General features: G+C 34.5%; 1 protein-coding gene and 1 long non-coding RNA gene across 5 annotated transcripts in view; one reads left to right on the top strand and one right to left on the bottom strand.

The window, feature by feature from the left end:
• LOC150102393 (uncharacterized) overlaps positions 1–27,599 on the bottom strand; it is a 191,058-nt gene that overhangs the window by 114,125 nt on the left and 49,334 nt on the right. The gene's annotated exons all lie outside the window — the stretch shown is intronic.
• Positions 17,301–27,599, top strand: part of LOC150102394 (neuroglobin-like) — a 40,116-nt gene continuing 29,817 nt past the window's right edge. Inside the window, exon 1 of one of the 4 annotated variants that reach the window (XM_090398872.1) lies at positions 17,301–17,374. The gene's annotated coding sequence lies outside the window, so the exon portion shown is untranslated. Of the gene's footprint in view, positions 17,651–18,344; positions 18,483–18,660; positions 19,422–27,599 lie in introns of those variants that run through there. The other 3 variants (XM_090398871.1, XM_090398873.1, XM_090398869.1) reach the window with 3 other exon arrangements.

The raw sequence follows: 27,599 nt of genomic DNA, 5'->3' as shown, positions 1-27,599 counted from the left end.
CGGAGCGAAAAGGAAGGTAGGATACAAGCAAAGGAAGTGGAAGAAAATTATAAGTTCTATAGGGCAGAAATTCATGAGAATAGTGTTTAGAAGTGAGCCAAAACATAGTGAACCATATACTTAGTTGCAAGTGAAGTCAGCTGTGTTGTAAAGGAAAATTAATGCCGTAACCGGATAAATAAAGAACCGGACATTCAATGAAAAATTCTGATTAGTTCCAGTTAGTCTAGGATTACGTCTTAAATCTATGTTGCCCTGAGAAGAATTATATTGAAATTAACTAGTTTGAGAAAAGTAAACAACGAGAATTATCAATGCCTTATTGATGTGTTTTTTTTTTTTTTTTTTTAGAGTAATGAAGCGCGATTAACAGTAGTTCAGTTAAATCGTTGGAGAATTTTTATTAATGTGTTCCGCTAACGTAAATACGTTAATTCATAAGTGTGCTCACAATTAACTGATGTATTGAAGATTGTATCTGGTAAGAGTAGTCATACTTGTTTGTTTATTCTAACATTAACATGTCTTCGAAGTTCAAAGTCCGGAATAAGATTGCATGGAATATTGTCTACCTTGATTAGTGCTTCCTATGAATTTTAAACATTAAGTACAGCTGATAGATATGTGGAGACTGATTAAATAAGAAGTTTAGTTTTATTAACTTGAGTTAAGAAAGCTTGTGATTTTATATTATTGCACCGTTCATAAATATTCGAATCTTGCAGGAACCCCGAGTGAAATAGTAAATAATTCGGCCTAAATAAATGAGGAGACTGCTAACTTAATTAAAAATTGATCTTACTATTTTATATAGACTAATCTAAGAATAGGGTGGCGCAGTATAATTATAAATTTCCCTACTTTTGGATCGGTGATCAATTTGCAATTAGTTGTTTTATTGATAAGAGTGACTTGAACCAAGATGGCGGATTTAGAACATAACATAAAAATAGAACGTCACGACAGTGTGTTTTATATCAAATTGTGTGATTTGTAGATGGAGCGGACTTTGATCTAGTAAGAGTAGATTAATTTTGCATTCTCTATATAAAGGTATATAGAGAAGACGTATGTATGTAAAATTATAAAGAAATAGTCTGAGAGAGAAATGTAATTGGTTACAAAACATCGCTTAATTCAAGCAAAAAAGAATATCAGAAAAATTTAGTAATATTATTTTTTTGCAAATCCAAAAAAAAAAAAAAAAGCTGACAGTATGGCTGAAATTATTTGTTGCTTTATCTGGGTTTAAGAATAAAGCAGTCAAGGCCATCAGGCGACCAGCGTCTTCTGCCTTGCGGGTGTTCTTCTGGTCGGTTTGTCTGTTTTGCGGTATGAAAAAACGACGTTTTTTGGAAAAAATGGCTGCGGTATGAACATAAACATATAGCATAAGTGTAATTAGTTGCTAAAACTTATATATATATATATATATATAAACAATATACTGTGTATATATAATGTAGTTATTTTAAATGAAATCTCTTCATTGTGTTTTTTAAAAATTCATTCTTTCAGAATTTTTTTCTCCTAAAAATGGGAAAATCTGATGGAAATATTACGCAAAATAGGTCTAAATTGGACAGACCGAAGGTTAATAGCTGAATTATATATGAACCAGACGGCCATAATAAAGGCAAAAGTAGGAAAAACTAAAAAATGTGTGATTGGCAGAGGTTTAGGACAGGGATGCTGCCTGTCACCTACGCTCTTCAATATATTTGCAGAAGAAATGATAAAAGAAGCATTTTATGAAGAGGAAAGAGGAATCACTATTGGAGGAAGAACAATACAAAATGTTATATTTGCAGATGATCAAGCAATATTAGCTAATACCGAAGATGAACTACAGCACCTAATGCAAAAATTTTAAAATATATGCAAGAAATATGGTATGAAAATTAACGCAAAGAAAACAAAAGTGAAGAGAGTCTCCAGGAAACCAGGAAGTATCAAGGTGATGATGAATGGAGAAAGTGTAGAGCGAGTGAGACAATACAAACACCTTGGTAGTATAATACAAGAAAATGTGACATGGAAATAAAAGAAAGATTTAACAAAGGAAAATATGCCTTTTATAGCAAGAAAAATTTGTTTATTAATAAAATGAATAAAACTCTAAATAAAAGGCTTCTTAAAATCCTAATAAAAGGCTTCTTCTAATATTTGGAGTATGACCTTATATGGATCAGAAACATGGACAATTAGAAAGAAAGAAGCTAAAATGTTGGAGGCATTTGAAATGTGGTTATGGAGAAGAATGGAGAAAATAAAGTGGACTGAAAAAATCACCGATGAAGAAGTATTACAAAGATTTGAAGAAGAAAGGAATTTACTAAAGACCATAATAAGAAGAAAGCATAACTGGATAGGACATGTATTAAGAGGAGACAGCCTACTGAAAAGAATGATAGAAGGGAAAATTGAAGGAAAGCGACCAAGAGGAAGAATACGACTAACGATGCTTGATGATATAATGGGAACAAGAAGATATCAGGAAATGAAGGTGGAAGCAAGAGACAGAGGAAATTGGGGGAAGAGAATCTGCTGAGTTATACCATTGGACCTGTCAAGAGACAGAACACTAATGATGATGATGATGATGATGAAATTTTACTCCCTACTTTTGTTTTGGTTTTCTTCCAAATTAAAAACTATAAATAAATGGTTGGCAGTGTGGATGGTGTCTCCGCTCTCTAATTAATGGGTTGATTCTTGATTATAATCTCTCTATAGGTATGGATGAATCTGAATGTCTTTGAATGGGGTATGAATTTCACCGTCCGGTGTGATGCTACCTCCCCACTTATTGGAGGCCGTGAAAAAGTTCTATGTTTGATCTCTATAGCTGGACTAACAGACTATATAAAAATAAATTTAAAAAAATAAAATAAATAAAAAACATGTACATATAAGTAAAACAAACGTACAACTAAAAGCATATAGGAGCAGAATGATTCTGAAAAGAACAAAATCCAACGTTAACAGAATCGCAATGGATATTGACAAATGATGTATTCACATGCATGCTTGCTGTGATCTCTGCTGTGTAAAGTCCGTCACAACCTAGTTCTGTGAATTTCAAATCTTTTATGTAGCTTGACCAAAGCTGGTTTAAGATAAGGTCCTCGGTTTTATTACACTAGGTTGAATATCGTGCCATTTCCAAGTCTTTTTTAATCTTAGAATATAACTATTAAATTCAATATACAGTATTCTTTATTAATTCCCAGACAATCTGATGTTTCTCTCTTGTCGATAGCAGTGTTTTGAGGGATGAAAAATCCGAGTTACCGGATAAAAAAAAAAAACCTATCTCTGTATGAAACCTGCTAACTCACCTTTCGTCGAAAGAGACCAAATAAAGTTTCCTCACGTCACTGACAGAAATCGAACGCACGTCTTTCCGACCAAACGGTTTTGACTATACCGACTGAGCTACGGAGTCTCCTGGTGTTATGTTTTTTTTTTTTTTTTTTGCTTTATAGGATGAAAAGCCCGAGTTTCCGGAAAACGGAGGGAGAGGAGAAGTGTCATTTATCTAGAACTGCGTCACGTCGTAAAACCGAAGCTCTTTCTTAGAAAATTTTGAATTATTTATTAGAAATAAACAATTTAAAATATTTTAAAAATCTTAAAAAAATATTAAACAGATGCAAAAAAAAAAAAAAATCCGAACATGTATTAGTTAAAAAATTCCTTATAAATAATACATGTTTAGATTTGATTTTTCTACATACTGTATCTTTTTAAGGAAAACATTTCGGAAGGAAAGTAATAGAAGACTGTCAAAAGTTATGAATAGTTATAATAGGATGTTTATGGCCAGTCTGTCTGTTTTGCGGTATGAAAAATCGACATTCAAGAGAGGAAAAAAAACCTTCATCCACTGTATAAGACCAGCTTATCCCTTCCCAAATAACAAGTACTTACAAAAGTTCTTAGACGAGATTCGAGCCCCGATTTTTCCGACCAAAGGATTTTTACTACAACTGTGTAAAACTGGTCGGAGAAACGCAGTTAACAGAAATAATACCCTGCCGTAGTTAACCTTAGTTGCTTAGTAGACGACAGTCGTAGTTTCACTGACATTGCATTAAGAGCATTGTGTCATCGTGTTCAACTGTTGTACCTCACTGATCCTTAATCTAAATTTAATTCACGGGTTATTAGTCTTAAGCATAATCTACCGGAGCGAACCAAATATCTTACTGGTTCTGAGTTGTTGTACAACTGAAAAGAACCCAGTGACACATTCCCGAATCTTCTTGAAAAATTTTATAGTACTCAAGAAGACCTTATGTGATCTTATTCTGTCCTCAATCTTCTTTTAATATTCCTGGTGTTCCTAGTTGGTGTCTCACGTGTAGACTTTCTCAGCTTTAGATTTAATATTAGTTAATTTTTGGTTTTAAATAACGATCACTTGGTTTTATTAGAGCAGTTCACTGCGTTACAGCTACTAGAAGAAGAACCAGAAGCTGAAGGTAAAGATAAAACTGATTCACAGGCAAGTTGAAACATGTTTGCGCGCGGAAATCATTTCCTATTAAATACAGTTATGATGACATTTTACGCCTCTACAATACTACCCAAAAGGCTAAGACAAAGTAGTGGAAATATGATGATATTCTATGTGGGATGCACAAGGGGGGGGGATTACTAGGGCAGAAAAAGGGAGGTCGAAATGGAGTACCGGATAAACCTCTTTCATCCCGTCTCTCGTGCACTGCGTCATCTTCGCAAGATCTTTTCTTAAACTAGGCCAGATAATTTACTTTTGGGAGAAACCACACGCCTTTCTTATTGATCTATCTTCCAACGTCTCATGTAAGGGCGGGAGGAATCAAAGGAAGGGATTCTGTTTAACGATAAAGCACTTAAGCTCGAGATCGTATAGGGAAGTAGAACAAGCGAGGTATCAACGAACCACTTTGTGTGCCAAAGCCCGCAGGAGGTAACACAGAAAAGTAACGCTCTGATGGAAGCACTGAAGAAATCTTTTTGCGGCTTTAAATAGAGAATTCTTAGATCTGTTCTTAGTTTTCTATGCTGCTTATCCCACTCTTCAACTCGCAGTTGTTTTCGTTCCTTTGTTCTTTAAAAACACTAAACTTTCTATAATACAAATACTCTTTTAAATCTTTAAAGTCTTACATCCAATAAAAAACATGCAAACTTTTTCAGAAGCGCATACAAATCTCGATGGAGAAAGAGGGAGCAAAATAATCTCATTCATATTAAAATCCAATAAAAGTACGATCTGTATTTAAGTGATGTGATCTTTATTACTGAAAGCAAGTTTGTGCCATATAATCCAAAATAGTCGTTTTATTTGACCAACGCACATGGCTTTGATTTCCCTACAGCCTGGTAATTACACAGAACTTTATAATTTCATTTCTGAAATTATTCTTAAATTTCAAATTCTTAAAAATTTCATGAAATTTTTAAGAATTTATGTAAAGTATATAGCGTGATTTTGTTGTAAAATTTTAATTATCTAAAACAAATTGTCGTTGTAGCGTCCTCATCACAAAAGGTGTAGGTATCCTTCGAGAATCAGGATATCCTAGAACTTTATTTGGAAGGGCAAGGAGGACCCGGAATTCTGTTGGGAAAGTGGACTCGTGTCTCATTGCCGAGAGTGAGTAATCCCTCCCCGATACACACAGTCTTTGCCTACACAATTCATTTCATTATGTAGGTAACTTAAAAAAAAAGATCGCCCTCTTAAGGTTGCTATCTCCACAACCCTAGATGGAAATACATGGAAATATTAAAGGAGGTCATAATATTAGGACTACTTTACGTAGTTTGAATTGTAGAGCCAAAAACAAGGATTTGGTATTGGGATTTTAAAACTACTTGTAGATAGCCACACGCCTCTCTTGAGGATAATTATGTTTCGACATTGGCTTGTAGGCACAAATCTTATGGGAAGAAGGAAAATGAGGAATCCCATGATGGTAATAACACTGTGCAACATCTGATATGAGGAGAAGGAAATGAATGAAGAAATGATATTCCGTTGGCATTACAGACAAGGCAACTGAATCCACGAGGACAGCATATTATGTATGCTGATTGCGTGGGTCTGTGGTTCTTTTGTGGCCTAAAATCATCCATTTCCGCATGAGTCCGACTAACTCATTGTCAACTGAAAATTTCTTATCCAACAAAAGGCAAATATGTAATTCTCACAATGTTGCTAAGGGGAGACGCAGCAATCTGTTTAATGATGACTTACTGAAGCTTCAGTACAGGGCACTACATACAGAAGAATGGATCTCTCTGACCTGCAAAGTGTTCAGTGATTTAAAGGAACCCGAAGTACTCAAGGCGTCCAAAGCTTCGCATGCATACTAAAAGCTCTCTCTCTCTTTTTTTTCCTTTTTTTTTTTTTTTTTTGTTCTCATTCTCTATCTTATCTGCCACCTTATCTACACTTGTCTTTTCCTTTTTTTTTTTTTTTGACATGTCTGCTGCGATGCAAGAATATGACAAATTGGAAGGCTTTAGAAGTAAGCTTCAGTGCGAAAATCTTATTTGGATAATCCGATTTGTCGTTCTTAGATGTTCACAATTCACTTACTTACCATCTCTCGCATCTTAAATACGACATACTAACAAAAAAAGAGCGAAGGCAATAGACAGTGGATAAAAGGAAAAAGGGAATTTGTTGCGGCACTGACAGAAGTTGATGCTTTATATTTTTATCATAGACAGAAGGATTTACGGATTTAAAAGGAAAAGGCAGTCCAATATTTGGCACAATTTCTTCGTTCCTTCGTTATGCATTTGAAATGTAGTGCAAGCACTGTTCACAAAACTAAATGCACTCCACTGCTCGGTAGACCAGAGAGCTGCTTTTATTTTTCTCATTAATCGTTTATTCTCGTAGGATGGAAATTTATTAAGAGATCCGTCTCATACGAGAATAATAACCGATACGTGAAGCATTTTGTTATTGAGTATGCTAATTGTATTACATATAGCGCCCTCTAGGGAAAAGTCTGATTAGTTTAAAACCCTTTAGGAGGCTTTAATTTTGAGACTAGACGTTCATAAGAGAATATAATATCTGTACACACTTATATCCAGCCTAAATGAATGTAACACACACACAAACACACAGCTGTTCAGTGCCGTCGAGAATTGTCAGTAGTCGATGGAAAACGTCAAGCGGTATTATTCTGTTGGGCTTTCAAGATTAATAATATCTGCTCTAATGGTTTTCAGCTGACAGAGTTAATTTCGTTTCTCTCTGTAAGAGCCAGCTGGTCGATTTAATATGAGAAATAACCGAATATTGTTCTTAATGAATCGGAAGACATTTCCGAATAGGACATTTGCAGTTTGAAGTATCGTGAAATGGCAATTTCCACACTTCCAAGGTGTAATATCGCAATGTCATTTTCATCGTAGTAGACTGAGTGTAGCTTTGGAATTTCTGCAGTGGTCTTCCTATATGATGAAAGCATGAAAAGATCTGATTTTAATATTTTATAATAAGTTATATCCAGTTTTTTTTTTTCTTTCTCACCCAAGTCTAACTGACTGTACGTCATTTCTTTAGTGCCAATAGCTGAAGCTGCACTTTGCAAATTTGCTCTCAGATATGTTTCATTTTGTTCTGAATGATAGCAGAAACAAAGTATTAAATTTTAGTGATGAGTTATCAATTTGTTTTTATATTTGAAGATGAAGTATGCAACTGGAAATGACAACTCGCACGTTCTGATTATCTCTATAAACCATTCATGATATATTTATGCAAGCTGAAACGTCCACAACTACTATATGAATCTCAACATGTTTTCCAACGTTATTTTCTAAGTATGTCCTCCCTTTCTGGTGTGTTTCCATTACTTATGGGTTCAAGCAGTTTCCCCGCTATCCCGTGGTTTAAAAAAAAATAGAAACTAATTTCATTATTTCCTGTACAGTCCCTTGGCTGTAGAAATGCAGGGTCCAATTGGGATAATTTTGGTGGGTCTTCTAATTTAAGATAATTAGATATTGGGAATATATACTATTAATCAATATTGAAAAATAAATAATATATTTATTATTAAATCTTTACAAAAAACTAAATAAGTAAACTAATTATAAAAATGTTCTTGCTTTTTGTTCAACATCTTCCAAAATTGATCAAATTATTATTTTTTTCCTTCTGAATCCGATTGGGTCCAATCGATCCAAAAGACTTAAGGCAAGCCCTGTTCCTGTTATACACCTTTGTTTTCTTTTTAAGGAATTAGTAGAGCATGTGCTAACATACTCGCAGAGCATGTGCTAACATACTTGCAGAGCATGTGCTAACATACTTGCAGAGCATGCCAAGTGATCCCTTTTTTTAATGTGATCTTTTCCCACACCACTACATTGAAAGCTTTGCAATGCAAAAAAAAAAAAAAAGCAGGACAGCAACTATAATTTTACTACAAGTTTGGATTAATACCTATAATATTTAACAATGTGCCTGGGAAAGGAATGTCCTGGGTTCGATTCTCGTCGCCGACGTGAAGAGCTTAAGGATCTCTATTAGATATAGTTAGATGGTCTTAAGCATGGACAGCAGAGTTTCCCCCCCCCCCAGTTTATCTGGGGGTTTTCCTCCCTCAAGCAGGCAAACCGGCCTCATGAACACACGCAGCTACATCGAATATGCAGGGACGCATAGAGCTAGTCACCTTATCCTCGGGACGGGTACGACTTAGAAATGCTTAAGATAGCTCTGTAACACGCCAGTAGGCCTAACACGTAGAAGGGAGAAGAAGAAGACCTATAATATTTATTACATTAATAATTTTTGAATTACATTCGGGATAGCAGAGGAACACCGCATACTTCTGGTGGCTTAATGTAGTGACTTTGGAACCTAACTTCGTTGGCCTCACTGACCGACTGGCTAACATAAATCTCCATCCAATAAGCTGCGAGTTGGAATCCAGCTGTAAACATGAATATACGTGATTGTCTTTGGGGGGGGGGGAGAAATTTCATCTTCCTGCATGAGACCACGTCCAGCTTACTGGAGGCTTGAAGTGGCATGGAATAAGTTTCATGTTTCTCTAAATCAGAGTTTCCGAACGATGTCAAAAGAGAAATACAAAAATTGTAACAACCTTTTGTGAATGGGAGCCACATAAAAAAAAAAAAAAAAAAAGGAACACAAGCTGCACGTGCTGACTTCAGTTACCATTTAAAGCTTATCATTACAAACTTGTATAGAGTGAAGTCTTTTTACTTTTTGTTATTTCATTTTTAAGCACATGAACAGTTCATAATAATTTTCTTGTTAGTTTACTTCTTAACAGTCGCAAAAGTATTCTATGATAAAAAGGATATTTTCCTTGAAGCAACACGTGAAAAAATAAATTACAGCAAAAGCAAGATTAAAGAAAAAGATACAGCGCCAAGAAATAATGTTGAAAAAAACAGGGACAACTCAGTAATCGGAAAAGATCAAAACTTGACTCCAACTAATTCAGATGAGATTAACTTTGAGACAACGACGACACGAAAGACCGAGCGGATAATACTGGCTTGAGTGTAACTAAAAGGTAGACAATCGCGCGCGCGCGCGCGTGTGTGTGTGTGTTACTATTAGAGATAAAAAATTGTACTTATATTTAAAGATAAATACATTGAAAAACTCTAATTAAACTGTAAATTATAGTAAAGTTGAGATGCATAAGATCCATATTACGAGTGGGAAAAAGTTGCTCCAAATAATCCACAGTCATCGCGGATGGTGAAGGTTATATGTGTATAATAAAAGAATGATTGCAATTTTATCCATAATGCATTATTAGTTAGTCAGCTATTTTTATTACGTGACATCTCCATGGAATCCAAGAACTCATCGCAACAGGGCATACAACCCCACCTACCTATTACATAATTCAGCATTCACACTATGTCGTCTGCTGGTCACTAATAGTATTTTATTTTGTCTGTTAACTGCATGTATTCTTTAGTCAATTATTTGCAAAAAAAAAAAGAAGAGTAAAAAATGTTGCATTCCTCCACGATTATCAAATTAATAAAACGTTAAACTCTATTAAAAAATTAAATAAAACCTGAAATGTAATTTAATGAAATGTTTTTTTGTAAAAATTCAATTCATATTTTTGTAACGATTGTGGATATTTAAAAAAATGATTGATTAAACTGATTAAATTATTTGTGTACTTTATTTTGGTTTGCGATTTTTACTTATTATACGGTAGTTTCGATTGTTTAGCCAAATATGTAAAAAAAAAAAAAAAAAAAAAAAAAAAGGTGATGTTATGTATCACAACGAGTCACAGATTCCCGCCCAGTGGGCAAGATATTGCAAGTAGGAAACAATGGATACAAAAACGGTACAGGTAAAGAACGATGCTATCATTTACACTTAAATTCTGTTAACAGAGTAAGGAAGGATCCATAGGATTTTTTAAAAGACATTTATAAAAAAGCTGTCGGCTTGAAAATTATACAGAATACCACCTTCAACTGAAAAAAAGTCCTTATAAAGGGTTCTTTCTTAGAATGCAAGAATGGTTCCTTACGTTTTCGAAGGATAATTCGCGACACTTTCGCGATCTTATCCTAGAATTAATAGATACAGCACATTTATCAAACTGTAATTCATATATTTTTCCATCTAATTTCTGCAGTCCTTTCTATTGTAAAATAATCGCAACTGCAAGATTTGATAAACATCAAGAAGTGAAGAATGATCTCTCCTTTTTGAGATGAAATAATTGTGTAGCGAAAATCCTTTTGACAGGAGAGAAGAAGAAGGCTTAACAGTTTAACTTTTTGGGAGATCCTATACTTCTTCAGAAATACTTTCACCGTAGGAAGCAGAGGATCCGAATGGTGTTTTCAAGTGGTGTTAGTCTCGAAATTTAATTTTAAAAAGGTGTCTGAACCTATTGGGATTGTAACTGTTGTAATACATATGGGTTTGATTGCAGTGGGTTTCTTTCTTCTAAATCTGAGCTTGCCACACACTTTGTACAGTAGTCCAATGGAAAAGTTTGTTCCATTGGAACAAACTGCAACGGAACATAAAACTGTTCCATTGCAGCTATTACAATAAAACTGCCCATGGAGAGTCATCATTAGAAACATGATTGCAATTTTATCCATAATTAGTTAGTCAGCTATTTTTATTACGTGGCGCCTCTATGGAATCCAAGAACTCATCGCAACAGTTAACCTTTTTATATTGAACCTGTTTTTATTGATATTCCCCTTCCTTCATGGTTTTCTTAAAGGCATCACTTGGACCTCAAAAAAAAACGTCATTACAATTTCACTGAAGTACATTTCTAACTAGTATTTCTACTATTGTACACGCATTTCCAGCAGCGGTAACTCCCAACACACCCTCCCCAAATATACACCATAATATTCAATCCAACGTATTCTAATTAGTGTTTTGATTCTAATAATGCTGATAAAAACTACAAGTGAAGTAGCTGTGTCTTAATAAAGTCATTTTCTTTTCGATTACGTACCATCAATTCAACTGAGTCTGTAATGAGGTCTGTTGGAGATGTTATTGCAAACGTCTGCATGAAAAATTACATATTTTTAAAAAATGTTTGAAGAAAGTATATTCTTTTACTCGAATGCGACATCAACAATATGGATAATGCCACCACACACACACACGCACACACAGATTTTTTTGCATTTTATTTAAGCTTCGAAATGAACAGAGAATTAAAAAAGGAGATAATTTCAAGAGTATCATATTAAGTAAGTTTTTGTAATCAATAACTAAACTAAGAAATGCTGCGATCCAAAATAATGGCATCTTTTGCCTTTAAACCTGCGTCATTCCCTTAATACAATCTCGTTCGCACTAAGAAGTAACGGTCTGCTTAATGGGGGTTACTTTTAAGAACTCTATACGTTTCTTTCCTTTCAGTGACTGACCATTTCGAACAAAAAGAAACAACACATTATCGTTTTTCTAATGAAAGAGTCCATGATAACGATTTAGCCAACACGACTAAATGTTCGGAGCCGTTTCATTCGCTCAATAAGCAGATCACACATTGTAAATCAGAATTTACACTAAAGGGAAATCCAAAAAAGAAGAAAAACTGGAAAGTTGAAGAGGATCCCCCCCCCCCAGGGTCTTAGGTATTGAATGAAAACACCAAGGGAGATAAATGACTGTCGAATATAAAAATAAGAATCCTTTCTTGAAGATAATGGAATTTGACGTTTTAAAAGAACCACTGAAATTGAATGAAATTAGAACCATCTTATGTCAATGTGGGATTGACATAAAAATAAATAAATAATAATATGAGTATATTATATTATATCTGGTAATTGCGTTTGTTGCATTTATCAGTAAAATTCCTATCACCCATATGAGACCGATTAAGTCACCTTTAGTTGAAAAGTCCAATTATGTGTTCTTCGCATCATAGATGAGATTTCGGACTCATCAAGACACTGACAATACGTTAAGCAATTAAAGCCGTCAAAACTACGCTAGGGATTCCTGCTCCGCATTTCATTTGGGTATATGCAAAGTGATTAAATGTATTTCTGGTTACATTTTTACCATCGCTAACCACGAAAGATCTGTGAAACTGTTCAATGCGTTGCATCGTACTGCAATGTTTCTTTAAGCTAAGATCTAAGGTATCAGAAGGCACTAGCAAAAGTCTCCCTTTACTGTAGTAGATATGTTTCCTGCTTCCGAATTTTGTCTCCACCTGGCGCGCTAGTGCAGCATCACGGGGATGAAGCGGTCATCTCATCTACGGACTGCCACCGAGAGAGCCTATACAAGCAGCGACCGCGCTCACCGATATACTCACACGCTCACCACGTGCTTATAGTTTTCATAGCGCGCGCGTCACCGTTATCCTTGCAATGATGATGGCTGGGCGGCAGCAACAGCACTGACAAAGCCGCAACTGCGATCCGAGAGAAACAAAAGTGTTGACCTCTCTGTCGGAGCAGTCCCAGGACTAAGTACACGTCAATTTTTCCTCCTCTCTTCGACGACTCCACCAGCGAAGGAAACTACCTTCGTTTGGTGGCGCATCTTACGGACAAGAACGCCAGCAGCCAAGATTCCGACGACGTTCCGGAAGGATTGTTTTGTTATCCTTTGGAGAAGCTACTTCTAGTATCTTTAACCAAAAGCGTTTAGAGGTAAGTGTTCATTACAAGCACAATAAGTACTAATTATACAAAAGAAATCAAGTCCTTCTGAAATATCACTTGATTTTTCTATGAAAAAATGTGCTCGTAGAAGGTCAAAACTAATTTAAGTATATACTAGTATAGTTAACGATTGGCTAATTTATATAACTATCATTTTTGGTAAATTCGTTTTTTTATATGAGGGTATCGTTGTTAATCCTATTTTTGTCGTTTGATCGGAGTCTATTAATTTCCTTTGCATACTTTAAATCGATTCTTGTTATGTTTGTGCTGCAGATTAAAATGTCAACTGTGCCAAATCTTTATTCCAGCAATCTTGTTAAATAAGAGAAGGTTGTATTTGAAACACACTTATCATTTGCCCATAAAATCAGTTGATTTCAATTACCATAAACCTTATTACTGTTTTCTTTACGAGAAAGAACTCGGAAATTTTGGTTTCACGTATATGGAAATTGTAGTTCTTAGCAGTCAATGTGTATCTCTTATATGCTATTACATAGCACATGGATGCATCCATATTTGCTTGTTTATAACCTGATCTGAAGTGCCCAAAACATTTGAAACAACGCATTCATAACCATCATTTAACATGCTTATAAACATTCAGAAAATAACGTATCCAAAGCATTTGATAAAAACATATTGTAACATTTTTAAGTCTATTATATTTTGGCAACATGCTAATAACATTTGTTAGGGATTATCTCACAATTCCACATAAGTCATCGTTATGTCGACACAAGTGTGCTATTTTCAACACAGCCAACAAACTCATAATCATTTAACTTTTTCCTCTTTTTTTTATATACTACACTTATTATTGACAAACGCTCATCTGATTATTTTAGCGCTTTTAAGACCTCCTAGCTGCAAACAATGTGATACGTTGCCATTGAAAGGGCGATCTGTATGAGCTTTAATTAATTTCCTGGTAGGTAAACCCTTCTAGCTTGCAGATTTCTTTCAAAACCCATCTTTCCCGATCATATGGCATCTAAGGGTGAGGAGTTTACAAGGACTCGACTAACTTTCTTCTACTAAACTCTGATAATCCGATTTTAATTGCTTTTCTCCTGCATTTTCTCGGCTTTACTAACTTCTCTAAAGAACAGAAAATCAAAAGATGAAGATTCCACAGTTTGGAAAGATGATAAAAGCACAACCGACGGGAGAAATTTCACGAGCAAAAGAAGACACTTTGTATCAACAGCGTAGTCCATCTTTGTGACAAACTCGTCGATCGATGATAATTATGTAGGTGTCGACTGAGAAGCAATTTAATTAATTTCTGAATAGATTTCAACTATCTCGCTATAGAAACGAAGCAAAATAACCGTCAAAAATGACTCGGGGGGGTCGTTACATTAGTCGCATTCAATTTTAAAAAAAGCACACGAAAATAGGTTGAATATGCAGTTTGAAAATGAATAGATTTGGTTTGTACATAATTTTAACTAAGCCTAAATTAATTTACAATTACAAAAATATTTTTAATTCTTAAAGGAATTGAAGAACGCAATTCTGTGTAATTACCGAAACAATTATTTGTCTTTCTACTTGCATCAGTTAGACTTAACAAAGACGTTGCCATTAAGTTTGAAAGCCCTTCGGGTCACTCGTTAAAAGAATCTTATTACCGAAGATGTTTACAGACTGAGTAGTATTGGCTAATTTCGCTTTTTTTTTTCTTTTTCTTTTCTTTTCTTTTTTTTTTTTTTTTTTGGTACAAAAGGAACAGGTTAGTTTTGCCTGCACCAAGCTTAGAAGCTGCGCTTCCGTGTATCTGTAAACATTAGAATGTTGATGCAGTTGAACTTTTCTTATTCATTCGTACACTCTGGTAATCTCAGAGACCCGTGGGCAATCACGGATATTATAAAAGAGGAGAATTCTTTAACAAGCCTTGTGAATACAGTTTCCAGGAGAAAATACCGTAGCTTCTGTATCGGGGCCAATTATTTAGGTTCGTTCAAGTATGTTCAAATGAAAAATACTGCATTTCTTTTTTTTAAGGTACTTATGGGAATCCGAAGAACCAATGGGAGATCAGATGAAGTAAACGTCGATTTCAACTTGGTTACTGAATAAATTTAGTACCGATGATGACCAGTAGACTTAAGAGAAAAAAAATGTGAAATGGAAACAGTAAAATATTATTTAATCTATTTTTATGTTTTTTTCTTCTTCTGAAATATCTATAGTTTCAATAATAATATATAGGACTGCGAAGTTGAGATTGTAGCCACTACTATTTTTTTTCTCTGCTTTTGCATATCATTAGCATTTTCTTAAAAGATCTGATATACAAGCATTATTCCTTACTGTTTAGATTAAGTCGATTTGAAAGCTTTCCAATTATTCTCTCTCTCCACACACACACACACACACACACACACATGCAATGTATTTGTCTAGAAACAGCAGTGGATGTCAAATTGTAACTGTCGTGGCATATTGAATGCAATTTATAGGTATTTAAATTATTTATATGATCTGTTAATCTCTTATAAGATGTAAAATATTCCAGTGAAATGTAAGAAGATATTTAATACTATTTTAACTTCAACGTTTTTTTTTGGGGGGGGAGGGGAGGCTGTTTGTTTCGTTCACATGTCAATGTAAATAACAAGTAACATGTGAAGCACTTGTAAGATTTGTTATTTGAAAAGAAATGAGTAGACAGAATAATTTAGGAAGGCAAATGTGGTTTACCACAAGATATTTCCTTCCTTATACATTCCGTGAATTTTAATATTTCAGCTCGATATATAGTTCCAGAGATACTAATATAAAAGTATGCTGAGAGAACTATTAGAAAACTTTACCATATAACAGAACACAAAAACAGAAGTTAGACAGATGGCTAGATAAAGAGAGAGAGAGAGAGAGAGAGAGAGAGAGAGAGAGTTCCATACTGGCTTAATAAAATTTCATTACTGCAATATTCATGAACATGAATGGGCAGTGACAATGCATTCGCTAAAGTAAAAACTAAATTTAAACGTGAATAAGCTAGGTAACTTTCCAACATATTCAGATGACACAGCAAAAAGAGAAGAGCAGAAATTATTTTGATCTTATGGGGGGGGGGGGGAGTGAAAGCCCACTAAATGCATTTAATAATTCCTAATACATCAGGGTGAAATTAGAATTGGGGCTACTCCGTAACCGACAAGAAGGCCATTTGGTACACTAAAAAGGACTTCTTGAAACACGGAAGCGTTTTTTTTTTTTTTTATCTTTATGTGAAAAACAGGAATTAATATTTATAGTAAAAAAATGGGGTGGATGAAAGGCCCATCAATTCTTCCATGTCAAAGAGGAAGTGTTACGCATTGAAAGCTGTTATCTCTTTTCTGGCGCCTGTTATAAAATGACAAAGAAAAAGACTGCATCAGATACATTTTCCTGGAAAATTCAATCGGATAAGATCAAATAGCCTTCATGAAGATTACAAAATAACTAAAAAAGCGAGATCTCTTAGAAAACAACTTTTGGTCAAGATCGCTACCAAACTTTTAAATACCGTAATTGCATCTTTTTTACTATTTTTTTTTAAAAAAGAAAACTTGTTTACTTAGTTGGGTAGCTGTATTTGTCAATGTTCTATTCTCTCAAGGGACATGAGCACACAAATCAATTAAATGGTAATGATTTCAATGAAATTAGGTCATGTTATTAGTTTCCTAGACTCAGAACAACTAAGGAACGTACATTACAAGTAGAAATTTATGACACCGGATATAATATTTGTTTATACTGTTCTACATAACGAAACGTGTCTACATATACATGATTTTCTAGAACATGAGAATGACTAAGACTAATGAAGACTTTTTTTTTGCCTTACAAGAAACACAAAATAGATATTTTTCTGCATATATCAAAACTCAATTCCTTGATTGATTTTTTTGTTTTATTTTCGCAGTACTTCTTCTAGAACTAGGTTTCTAGAATCGATCTTATTCTAGAAATAAGAATTCAGCTTTTTCTGTTATTGATTATTATTATTTTGTTGTTGTTGTTTGGCTGGTCCGGAATAACTGAATCAATGCAAGCGAAAAACGTTATCCTTGTTGTTTTCCAGTTGGATAAACCCGGCTGAGTCTGACGAGAAAAATTAAGACTAAAACATCTGGTGCTTATTTCACCCGACACAGAATCATTCTTTCGGGTTGGTAATGCTCTAAAAAGAAAGTTTTTTTTAAACCTTCCTGAAGGTCATACTTAACAGCTTCGAATACATAAGTTTTTCTTTCATTTATAGGTGGCGTACGAACAGAAAGTTGTTTATGCCGTACTGATATAAAATTTGGTTGAATATTTTTCTCCTTCAAAGTCTTCATTTCCGGAGATCAACAGATGCCAAGAAGCGCGCGAGTTTTAGAAGCCGACTCGTGGTATACAAAATACCACTGTTCTAAATATTAGGTCTGGAGGTAGTCGCTAGGTGAGAATGGCATTTCCATATTGCGCTTGTTTTTCTCTTTTCCAACTTTTCATTTAGAATATGCGGTGACACGTCGACCTTCTTCTTTATAGAAAACTGTAGATCTTTTTGCGATAATGACAGTCACGACGTTCCTAACAATGTGCTTCTATCATTCGCACCACCCTTGAAGAAATAACAAAAATCTCTGATATGATTTCAATTCCACATTTAGAATACGTGCGTGTGTGTACTTTTATTCATTTACAATGTGCTGAAACTGAATTTCACAAGAGTCTAATACGAAATCATTTTATCAATAAAATAATAATTAAAAAAATACTTCGTGTTCCTAAACACGCCATGAATTATATTAATATGTAAAATTAGCGTTATTATTATTTCACAATTCAACAGACAATTACCAGTCACAAAAAAGGTATATTTTGTCAACAGATATAGCAATTACCAGAAAGTTTAAAATGCACAAATTAGTAAAAAAATAATAATAATAACATTAATTCATTCATTTGAGATTATTTTTACTTGAATGTAAACAGGAGCGATTCCTATTATATTTTTTTTTTTTTAACGCTTATCCGGAAATGCCATCACTGATTCAGGAAGTAAGCCATTTCTCACGTTTCGCATAATGGTGCAGCAAGCGCGAGCCAATTCTTTGTATACAATGAAAAGAACTGTAACTGATTTACAGCCGGAAGTGTTAGCAATCAAACAATAAGTCAAATTTAAGTAATCATTATAAGCAGCACAATGAAATTTTGTTTTTAAATGTATGAACTGTATCCATCGTAGCGAAAGGAAGAATTGCAATCACAATACAATCACAGAGGTAAACAAAAAATGATACGCAAGGTAGAAGTTTATATTTTATCAGGTATGGTAATTTATTTCTTGTAATAAGTGGGCAATAAATGTAAAATAGCTATAAAACGAGATGAAAGAAAAGCTGCTGTTTTTCGTGCGATACTGAGTGAATTATTATTATTCGACACCTCCAGGGAGTCCAAAGACTCATCGAAGGAGGGCACCTGCTCTACAACTCTGTCTCCACCACTCAATCCACCAACTGACCGCAACTACAACAACGCCATCTACCACCACCACTAGTTTTTTTTTTTCCCCACAATCATTCATGCCCACAGCGGGATTCGAACCCGCAGCCTTTTGGCTGGAGAATAGATACGCTAACCACCCGGTCAACCAGGCTGGCAATTAATCTCAACAAGTTATAGGATTTTTTTCCCAAGAAATCGAAGACCTGTGAAACATCGTATATGATTCACGATAAGATGCAGCGAAAAACATATGGAAGAAAAGGCGTAATCAGAGAACTAGACGTACAATGAACTTACAAGTGGAACAAGCAAGGTCTGAAAATACGTAGAAGCGCTAGCATCCTCTGAAGGAGGAAGGAAAGACACTTCCGTTGAGGAAGTTGAGAACAGATTACTGTACCTTCAGAATGGCATTTTTGTTCTTGTTATTATGTACAACGGTTTATCACATGTTTGACCAGTGGTTGTCGGGAACTAGTTTTAATTCAATGCAGATGAAATATGTTGTACACTATTCTGTCAGTTTTCTACTGAGCTTAACCGTCTGTTATATTCTATGATGTGCGTAGAAGAAGAAGAACGGAATCGTAACCACTTAACTATGTGTTTTACTCAATGTTCTGTGCTCAAAACGAACTAAACTTAGACAAGATAGATAGGAAATTGAGTTGATACTATAGTATAAATAGTTTTAAATTTTTTTCAGCGATGGGGTAAGTTGCTTTTCATTGTTTTCGTTTTTTTAATCACGCCCATAAAATATATGTACATTAATGTAATGCAATGTACATTAACGTAAAAAATCAAACCTTAGAAGCTTGCTATCTTGGAAATTTCATATAACTAAAGGCTAGATGAACAAGAGTTATTGCATAGTGAATTTTATCTCCATTTCTTTCAATTTTAAACCCTTCTTTATCATTTACTATCACAGTAAACAACGACTTTTTCCAGTAGCAATGTAGATTATTTACTTGCGTCAATTAGCGCCATAAAAAATACGTGCACGCCTCTAGGTGGAGAAATTTAATTATCGATAAAAAATAAATATTTCCTAAAAGTATTGAGGTCATAATTTGGATAATGTTATTTGATATATTCACAACAGGCTGTTAGATTTTATTACGAAAATTGTGGATTAATATTTCATATAAAATACTTGAAGCAGGCCACACACAGCATTACTGAATGCTGCCCTATTAGTTGCGCTGTAAACATAAAAATTCAAATTATTTATGAGATATTGTTATGCTGTGAAAAATTACATTAAGGTAGTGAGCGCATGGGTAATTTTAGTCAACGCGCTTCAGTGACACGATTCCTCGTGTCACTGAAGCGCGTTGACTAAAGAGAGACAGAGTTCTTCCAGGATTTCATCACAAGGTTCGCTGGTTTCACCATTTATAACGTTTAAATGAAAAGGTGAACTGACACCAAAACAGGATGTAAACAGAACTGTCCAAACGTTCTTTTTGTAACTAAAGATAGATGCAATTCTGAATAAAAAGAATGCTATTTAAACCAAAATTACGCTTTCCATTTTATTTGTCCTGCTGGCGTTGATTGTTCAAAGGACAAACAATAATTAAAAGAGCCTAAAGATGTACTCGAGCGTATTCAGTTCGTTTGTAGGATTGAATTAGATTAGTGAGCAAATACTTTTTAAGCGAAAGAGTTCATAGTTTTAAAGCATCGTACGGAAAAAAACAATGCTATTTAAACTCGTATCATACACTCGACTCTCCCTATAAGAGTTAAGTTCGTGTTTGTTTGACTCTTTTACTCTCTAGCTATCCAATTTTTGTTTCTTCTGTAAACGAAGCGTTCTCAACAAACTAAAAGTGAATTGATATGAAGAAAACATTCACCCTTAGAGGGATTCCTTGGTTATACTGTAACTTTCAATTTCGTTTTTCGATTTAGGTACCGAAATATCCTTCGGTCGCTCGGGGAGATCCTTTGAGTATTTTTAATTCGCATGGGAATTTTTCCAACAGAAAAAAAAAAAAAATCACAGAAACTACAAGAGAAAGAATGAAAGAAAAGACATTCCAGGGTTTCATTTACCGTTGTCTTTGACTCGCTTCTACTTGATCAATCATGTCGGATGAGATGCTTCAGGCCATGAACTACATCACTGGCTGCCGAGCAATTTTTACGCTTCGGCAAATTAGTTTATATATTACGTGAACCGGCCGCTGGCACAACATTACTTACTACATGCATTCATTCGATGGTTTGGAAGATTTAAATATTAAAAGCGGTACTGAAATCATATTTTAGAACATTCTTGGCTAACAAAATTTGAAGTAAAGAAGCTATGCTCTGTCCTTGAACTTTCTCTTAACTGTTTCATCAATTTAGTAGTGGTCTTATTAAAATTTCATCCTTTTAAAGTGAATTTTATATGTAACAGCATATAGAGGAAACGACGATGTACTTGTTTAGTGTTTCAAACTGACAATATTCATTAGAAGTACATGGTATGTTTATATACATGCTTAGTATATTTGCTCTTAAGCTCCTGGAATATAGTATGTCATAATTTCCTAGTCTACCGTACAGAATGGCCCAGAAGTAATAGGACAGTCAGAAAATCCCCATTTAAGTAGAACAAATTCATTAGTGTAACATAAATATATACGCAAGTTTTGTGAAAAAATAATTATCAATTAACAACAAACAAAAATGAATTAATAATATAAATAATAATGAAAATATAGTGACTTCTACCCTATTATTTTTGGCCCATTTTTTGGCAAGGAAGTAATGGCAGATAATCATATAATGAATTCGTAGGAGAATTCGTGTAATACGTCAGTCGAAATAAATTAAGGCTGTTTTTAGTGTGCCTGAATGTGCGCTATAAATAAATAATTTTGTTTTGCTTAATGTTGCCCAATTTTCAATTGACACAAAATTGATAACTCGGTACATTTTAATAGACATTATAAACTGAAATTCCATTCAGGAATTATTAATTCGATTTTATTGGCAAAATCGATTCGATTTTGCCAATAAAAATAGTATGGAATCATTTTTCAACTAATCTTAAACCAAAGAACAAAAGTATAGCTGGGGGAAAAATTAGTCCATTAATGAACTTGAATTTCACGTCATTCAAAGAACTCGAACTGTAATATTTTTGGGAAGAAAAAACCAACGAGTGCATCAGAAGTGAAAGAGAGCTTTCTGATGTACTGGATTTGGTCTGCCTAATTTTGCCACTATAAATGGCCTAAGTGAAAAGAAAAATTGAAATGACTACATAAATTTTAATAGAAATCTTTAAAAAATTACAAAATTTCATTCAATCACATCCGGGCAGTAAGAAATTATTACTAGCAGTTTATATCGTTTTGACAAATTTTGCCAATAAAAACGATACGATTGAAAACAAAACAAGAAAATCGTCCACATTCCAGTACGAATTTTTATACCCATTTTTATTAAATTTTGTGGTGGAGTTATTCTTATGTCGACTGAAATCAAATTCGAGATGGATGGAGAGTTTGTAAGAATCTAAATACCAAATTTAAATAAAATCTATACGGCTGCACTCGAGAAATAGCTTTATGCATTTGTGAAACTCAACTAAAAAGTTATACTGCTATGCATTAAGGAATAATTGTTCACATATTCGCGTGAAAGAAGAGCACAAAGCGTGAAAACCGTTTTCAGACATTCAATAATTATCGTATACACAGCTGGGAAATATTCTCTTTTACACACCTTGTTACGCATTCCGACTTTTTTGTAATTCTACCAATTCTTCTTGAATCAGTAATTTATCATTTTATATTTATCATTTTTTTTTATTTTTTCTCACTATTCATCTTATTCGTTGCTTCTTTATTTTGTATTATTTCAAATCTAATACCGTTTGCCGGCACTATTATCAAATTCTATAGGAATGTAATCAGTCTTTATCTTTAAATCCAGACATGTTTAAAATTTTATACTCTTTCTAATATATTAAATGTAATTTCATGACTACCTTGTTTTAGGAAATTTATGTTTTTTAACCTATTTTAAGAGCCTCGGTATGTCTATTATCTATGTCCATGGGCGTCCGCAGAAAATTTTTCCAGTGGAGGGAGGGGGATACAAAGCTTGGAGACAAATAATTACATCAATAAATTTTTATGCAATTATTTAATTTTTTTTCCCCACAAGTAGATTATAGAATACAGTATTGCATCAATACAAAAACACATACATAATGTATATAAATTTACAATATAAAGGAAACAAGAATATATAGATATAGATAGATAGATAATAATTTCAATAATCACGTATCGTATAAGAATTGAATTCTCCGTCTATCGCTTGCAAACCGATTGACGACATTTTCAAAAAATTTCTTCTTTACCGCTTCCTCTTCTAGTTTCTTCATGTGCACACTAAATTCATACATAAACCTGATAAGCGCGTTTCCGAGATAGTGGACCTTAACCATGTTTTCACACGTCTCAAGGTGCTGAAACTTCTTTGAATGGTACAGGTTGTAACAGATAATGGCATATCAATAGTTATTGCTGAATTAATAGAAGGGAAATAGTCGCAATGTTCCAAAACTCTTGGCAAAGTTTGGGGAATATTAGCCAAAGGAAAATTTGTCCATTTTTCATACCACGTTGTTGCTTCTATTTCTAAATATTGTAAATTGTATTTTTCGCTTACTCTTTTGACGTTGTTTTGGAACTTTGTTTCATCTATTTTTAGAATATTCTTGGGATGAAATACTGAAAATGCTATTTCATTATCCGAGGAAAATCTTGATTTTAAGGATGAAATTAAAGAGTCTAAGTATGGGATAAATATTGATTGCCAATAAAAGTCTTCAAGTGTGATTTCAGGATAATTGCATCTATATTCTGTATGTAATAAAAGCTTAAGATAGACAAAGCGTCCCATGGTCGATGTTATAAAGTTACATATCTCAATCACTTTTACGATTATAATTTCTGGAATTTTTTACTCGATCCCAGGGGGGGGGGAGTGTCCAGTTTGCTCCCTCTGCGGACGTCCATCTCTCTCTCTCTCTCTCTCTCTCTATATATATATATATATATATTTTTTTTTTTTTTGTGAACATAACAATCTTATGTACAGGATTAACCGGTTTTTGGTTCTCTGCAGTCAGGCAGAGCGGTTACATGCTCATACTCTTGTTGAGTTATGTTACATCGATGTTACTTATAAGGCGAATTACATTTTTTTTTTTTTTTTTTAGAGCCACCTCACTATCTTATCTTTCTACTGCACATCATAGATCTCAGATGGAGATTCATAACAGTCAACCTTCTGGATGGAGATGACACTTGACAGAACAGACAGTAACAGGACAGTGTCTTAAATGTAGTCTGCCACTGTGATCTATAAAGAGGCGCTACATCCCTATTAAATAAGCTTTGCTATAAATATTTCAGTTCTCTTTTAGAATTTCAACCTCTCTCTCCCCTCTCGTAACACACACACACACACACACACACACACACACACACACACACACACACACACACACACACACACACACACACAATATCATACTAAGTCTGCGCTTCAAGTACCATGCAGATAACGCCACGTGACCAACCCCATTAGGAAAAACGTACCCACTGATTAATGAATCCGTGAAAATTTTTATCCGCATTATGGCGTGAGACACATCCTATGCATTTCTCTCTGACATATTTGCAAAAGAAACGTTTTTTGACACAAGTGCTCGCTTTGCAAGCAACCTCACTCGAATCTACTTACGCCGTTTATTTTCCAAGGCGAGGAGGAGGCGATGCTGTTTATTCCCAATTAAGTTGTAGAAAACTGAAGGGAAGCCATTCTACAGCCTAAGCCGTCACTGACACCTGGTCCAAGGCCATCAATGATTTTCATACCAGGTAGAGAGGGCAATGATTCAGTTAGCCAGCATAATTTATTACTGCCTACGTAGGATAATATTTTACATAGTTATCTATAGGACTGCTTAACAAGTGGAAGATGCATTTCATCGCCCGGTATGAGAACAGTTCACTGCTTATTAGAGACCTGACGCAGTTTGGAAAAGTTTGTTACCTGCCAGGACTCCGATACCGGACAGTATCGGAGTCCTGGCAGGTAACAGACTATTTTGTAAGAAATTGTCGACAGAAAATTAGTAATAATATCAACTTTTCATGTACACGATGTACGTAATGTGCATTCCTTGAGCGTACATATCAGGAATGTGATGATGGTATATAATACATATCGGACCTTCACTGATAAGAAACAGCAGAAGTCGTAGTAGATTCCATTTCTGATGGTTAACACAAGCAGTTGCGGATAAAATGGACACAGTAATGGCACTGGAGAGGAAGCAAAAGGTCGTTTAGTCCGACGAATCCTTCGAATGTTGCACGCTGACAGCAGGATCGGGATATAGCGACAGCAGTATGAATCAGTAGGACCATGATGCCAGATGGCAATCATCTTGCAAGGTGGCGCGAGGAGTATATTCTTGTCACACATGAGGTTGCCTGACATCGGCGAAACAATGTTTGAGGCGGCAGAAATGTTCAAGTAGGCTGAATATTGTTGCCGGCCAGGTGCATCCCTTCATATTCACAGTTTGACTTTATAAGGCCAAGATCGGGAATTTTTCCAGAAACATGACAGTGACCAAATCATACTGCAGTAGCCTGCTTAGCGCTGTATCAATCTTTGGGATAAGGCGGAACGACCTGTTCACATCATGGATTAGTCGTGATCCAACCTAAAGATACAGCGAGATGAGATCGTGTCCACATGGGTCAACAACCCTATGGAATATTTTCGGATGCGTTATGTAGTCTATGAGCCGATGCTTTTCTGGGAACTAACAGGGATGCTACTCGTTATTATGTACGTGCACTTAATAAACTAACATCTGATGGGGTTCCTTCTAGGATCGCAAAAAAAGAAAAAAAAAATTACATTAAAGAATCTCCAATTATTCCACTTTCAAGTATCTTTTCCCCAAATTACTTTAGCAATGCACATCCTAAAGGGAAAAAAACGTAACCTGGAGAAAACAAAATACCTCGAAGTAGCAGAGCATTGGATTGCTGAACTTATCTATAATATATAACTGTGGTTTCGATGTTCTATATAAAATCATTTATCGTGTCCTTGAAAATTTCTTTCGGCTTCAGTCTAGAATTATAATACGAATTAAAAATCGTTCAATTAAAATGTTTAAAAAGTATTATTAAATCATCTCCCAAATATTTGATCTTACAAAAAAAAAAACAGTTTGGATCCTCATCTACATGACCTATTCTTGATGTAAACTTATTTCTTGGTATTTTTTTAAAATTTCCTTCCAGCTCCGATCATGAAGACAAGCAGTACGTTCTTTTATCGTATGATCAATCGTGTCCCCGAATTCCTTTCACAAAACAAAAATTGTTGGGGAACATGCAATTTCGTTACAAATGGACTTTGACCACATAGCACAACACTTTCACCAGCAAGTAACTTTTAACAAGACTGTAGTGCTATACATTTTTGCCCTGAGTTTCAATAAGTTAATATAACCCTAAATTAAATAAAAGACGAAGCACTCGGTGAAATATGCTTTGAAAGCGTATGTGTTCTACCTACTAAGTTTATTCTTATCAACAATGTTAGCTATATTTTCTAGACGTTTTCAGTCGAGGATGAGTTAGCTGGTAAAAGGCAAGAGTGGCACAGATTTTACTCTCAGAAACTGAAGTCTTTTTGAAGAAAAAAAAAAAAAGATCAGTAAACACATGCGAGCGATCGAGAAAAAAAAAGTACACTTAACGATTCATGGCCTAAACTGCTTCGTAAATAATAAACCTTAGTTTCTATATGTCATGACAGTATTACATTAAAATTATGCACAAAACTTCATTATCAGAATGATTGAAGACAAACAATTACGAAAAAAAAAAAGAAAAGAAAAGAAAGAAAGATAAATTGAGATAACGATATAATATGATATAAATTAATGGCTTGATGATGATTCATCTATTTAATGCCACCCACGCCAGATAAATGAGTGATGCACTAGCTGGCTGCAAATCCATCTTTCTTTATATGTCTCAGCGCACCTTCGCGTTTTATGCTTCTAAGAAGCTCCGATTCGCTTTCTCTGTAAAATGCACAAATATCCATTGTATCCATGGCTACCGACATCGTTGTTAACTTAGGTAATGCCAGGAGTCCAGAGTGTAAACAGGTTTTCCATAAATCTTCAAAAGCCACTATTATTCTACTCTTTAGCATCTTTTTGAGCTTCTCTCTGTTCAGGAACTAATTATGGTATGAAGGAATAAGATTTACCTACAATTTGGTTTTGTTAGTATGTACATAAGGAATTCCTTTTATATATAAAAAACTAAATAAAAAGTGAAGCGCCTTAAACCGTTTTTGTCGGATATTATTAATGAACAAACTGATACAAATGCTTCGTCTTTTATGGAGTTGTCGCCATGGCAACGCCTATGAGTATGACGTCAACAATTTCAGTGGCTAAGACCGAAATGATTTTCCAGGAAAGCACGAATGATTTTATACAGAATAGCTACTCACATTTGCATCGGAGATAACTTCGATCTGGCATTAAATGCATCGCCTGGTGGTAAAATTTTGAAATGTCGAAGTCAATTATATAAATACTCTCCAATTATGTTCGATCGGGCAATTTCTTTACTTTGATTACTTCTGTTTTATGTAGGATATACAATAATCTCATTTATTATCAGTGGCGGCTCGTGGCTTGAAATCGTGGGGATGCTGCAACTTTCGAAATATACATACACACTCTGTAAGTACAGTGTATACGTGTTTGGATAAAATATCAAAATTATGGTAAAAATTAAAAAAAAATTAAACGTGAAAAA

This window comes from Typopeltis vanoorti, chromosome 10, assembly GCF_054136105.1.
Source record: "Typopeltis vanoorti isolate ZY-2024b chromosome 10, IOZ_Tvanoo_1.0, whole genome shotgun sequence".
Lineage (NCBI taxonomy): Eukaryota > Metazoa > Arthropoda > Arachnida > Uropygi > Thelyphonidae > Typopeltis > Typopeltis vanoorti.
The sequence above is the reverse complement of the archived record's forward strand: the minus strand, read 5'-3'. Positions and strand labels throughout refer to the sequence as shown.